Genomic DNA, 2,660 nt, shown 5'->3' with positions numbered 1-2,660 from the left:
AAAGAAAGAAAAGCATGTGGTTCCGAGTTGAGGGGAGGGAAAGAAGTCTCCTGATGTCTAAGGAATACAAAAATCCCTCATTTGCCCCTCCCCGCTTTTTCCACTCTGTCTTTTCTCTATGGTCTTATACCCCAGGGAAGTCTACGACCAGGCAGCAATGTTGGCTGAGGAGCGCCTTGGTCACTGAGGAGAAGCTCCTTCTCCAGCAAGTAGCACTGTGCTCCCAAGAATAGGGATCGCCCCACCTCCCTTTTTCTGTCTTCCCGCTGCCTGGGTCCAGCTGCTGGTGTGATCACAAGAAGGACATCCAGAATAAAGCAAAGGAATCCCAGAAAGCTGAGAATCTGAGGGAATCAGAATGCACCACAGAGGAGGCAGAAGTCAGGAAAGCACTATACCCCATTTGTGTCAAGTCACAGAAAGAAGAGAGGAAAAATGAGATGTGGGAAAATAGTTGAAGAAATACTGATTGAAAATGCCTCAAAGGGCCGGCCAGATAGCTCAGCAGACTAGAGCGCCTGCTTAGGCAGAGTGCAACGGCTGGGGTTCAATCCCCAGTGTGCTGTACCAGCCCCGCCCCTGGAGCGATCTGAGACCCGATTGAGACTGGGCATGGTGGTGAGCACCTGTAATCCCAGAACTTGGGAGGCTGAAACAGGAGAATCACTACAAGTAGGAGCTATGTAGTGAGACCCTGTAGACCCTGCAGACCCTGTACCAAATACATAAAAAAAGAAAAAAGAAAGAAAACTCCTCAGATTTGGTGAATAGACAATGGATAGTGTGCACACATACAGTTTTTCTTTCTTTCTTTCTTTCCTTCTTCTTTCTTTCTTTCTTTCTTTCTTTCTTTCTTTCTTTCTTTCTTTCTTTCTTTTTTTTTGTATTTTAGGAAAGGGTCTACAGGGTGTTCAGGGTCTCACTACTAGATTGGACTCATAGTGATCCACCTGTTTACAGCCTCCCAAGAGCTGGGATTACAGGCGTGAAGCACCCAGTCTCAACTGCCACCTTAGTGTGCCCCAGGGACGGAGCCAGCACAGCAGGTCCAGGGATCGAACCCCTGGCCCCTGCGCCTGAGCTATTGGCCAGGCCTAGTTTTTCATTTATTGGTTTTAGGGCTAAGGATAGAACTCAGGGTCTCACCCTGCTAAGAAAGTTCTGTACCATTGCAGAATTCAAGGGTCCAGAGAGACCACAGGAAAAATAGAAGGATTCACTTATATGAGACCCAGCAGACTCACATCCGAAAGACTGAGCCCTGAACAAAGGGAGGACTCCAGTTTTTATGCATTTTGTCGAAGAGGGTTCTTCCTTGAAAGCAGACAGATTCCAAGATATCACAGTACTCTTTACATGAAAAAGTTGTCAACTTTTATCAGTATCCAAGAGAAAGTCAGCTGTTGGAGGGAGGAGGAGTTCAAGGAGGAGCTTCTCAAGGCTAGACGAAAAATCATTGATTTTTCTCTGAATTCTGCTTTTGTCCCACTGAGCTATACCTTAGTTCAGCTGGTTTCGTCTCTTACTGTCCCCCAAGTTTGCTGACCCTTAATTTTGTCCTCCTCTTTGTATTTGAGAATCCCTGTGGGACAGCTGGCTAGGAGCTGCTGCCTGTCTTGGAAGAAGCAAGTGAGACAGGGAAGGGCACAATAGGCTCATCTAGGCAACAGTGTTTCTTATTTCTGCGGGACATCACCAGACCCCTACTGTGTGGCCCAGCTCTGGGCCAGCTGTCGCCCGCTCTTCTCATCTAAACCTCATGCAGCAATTGATCACTCCCTCCTGGGAATGCCCAGCAATCAGGCTATGGTAGCCCAGGGGTCTCTTTGACCCTGTTTGCAACAGGCAGTGGAGCGCTGTGCAGCTCTTCCCCGTGTGCACTCTGTTCAGGGTTTGCAAATGTGATCTTCATTTGTTTACCGACTTTTCCAGAAATCTGCTGTTTCCAGTCTACAGAGTCCCCTTTCCAACAGGACTTTGTATGGTATTTGCTCATTTGTTCTGTTTGTCTCACTTTTATTATTCCTATCCATTTGTCAGAGGAAGAATTAAGGTAATATGTGTTCAATCTACCGTCTTTTTTTTTTTTTTTTTTTTTTTCAGAACCGGGGATTGAACTCAGGACCTTGTGCTTGCCAGGCAAGCACTTACTCTACTTAGCTATCTTCTTCCCCAGCCCCTCAATCTACCATCTTAACACTAGTAGCTCTCCTCTCCATATGTCCTCTGTCCCCATTCCCAGCTTCCCCTGACCCCACATGTATGGCCAAGCAGCTCAGGAAGCTGCCAGTTTTTCCTCCTAGGAAATGGAACTCAGGCCAAATATGGTGGTACAGGCCTGTAAATCCAGCACTCAGGAGGCTGAGGCAGGAGAACTGTTAGTGCCTCAAGAGCAATCTTCCTGCCTTAACCTGGATTACACAATCAGTTCAAGGCCAGACTGAACTACATAGTCAGATCCTACCTCAAAAACAAACAAACAAATTGAATTTAAGATTTTTCTTGGTGTTAGTTTTTGCCCCTTCACAACGTGTGTGTAATTTCTGGGTTCCAACGCTGTGACCCAAATCCAAGCACCACACCCTGGCCAGAGTCCTTTGCCCAAATAGAGTCCAGAATAGATTTTGTGAAAATAGACTTTATTATAATAAAATGTCTTT

This window comes from Octodon degus, unplaced genomic scaffold (genome assembly GCF_000260255.1).
Source record: "Octodon degus isolate 3935 unplaced genomic scaffold, OctDeg1.0 scaffold00222, whole genome shotgun sequence".
Classification (NCBI taxonomy): domain Eukaryota; kingdom Metazoa; phylum Chordata; class Mammalia; order Rodentia; family Octodontidae; genus Octodon; species Octodon degus.
The sequence above is the reverse complement of the archived record's forward strand: the minus strand, read 5'-3'. Positions refer to the sequence as shown.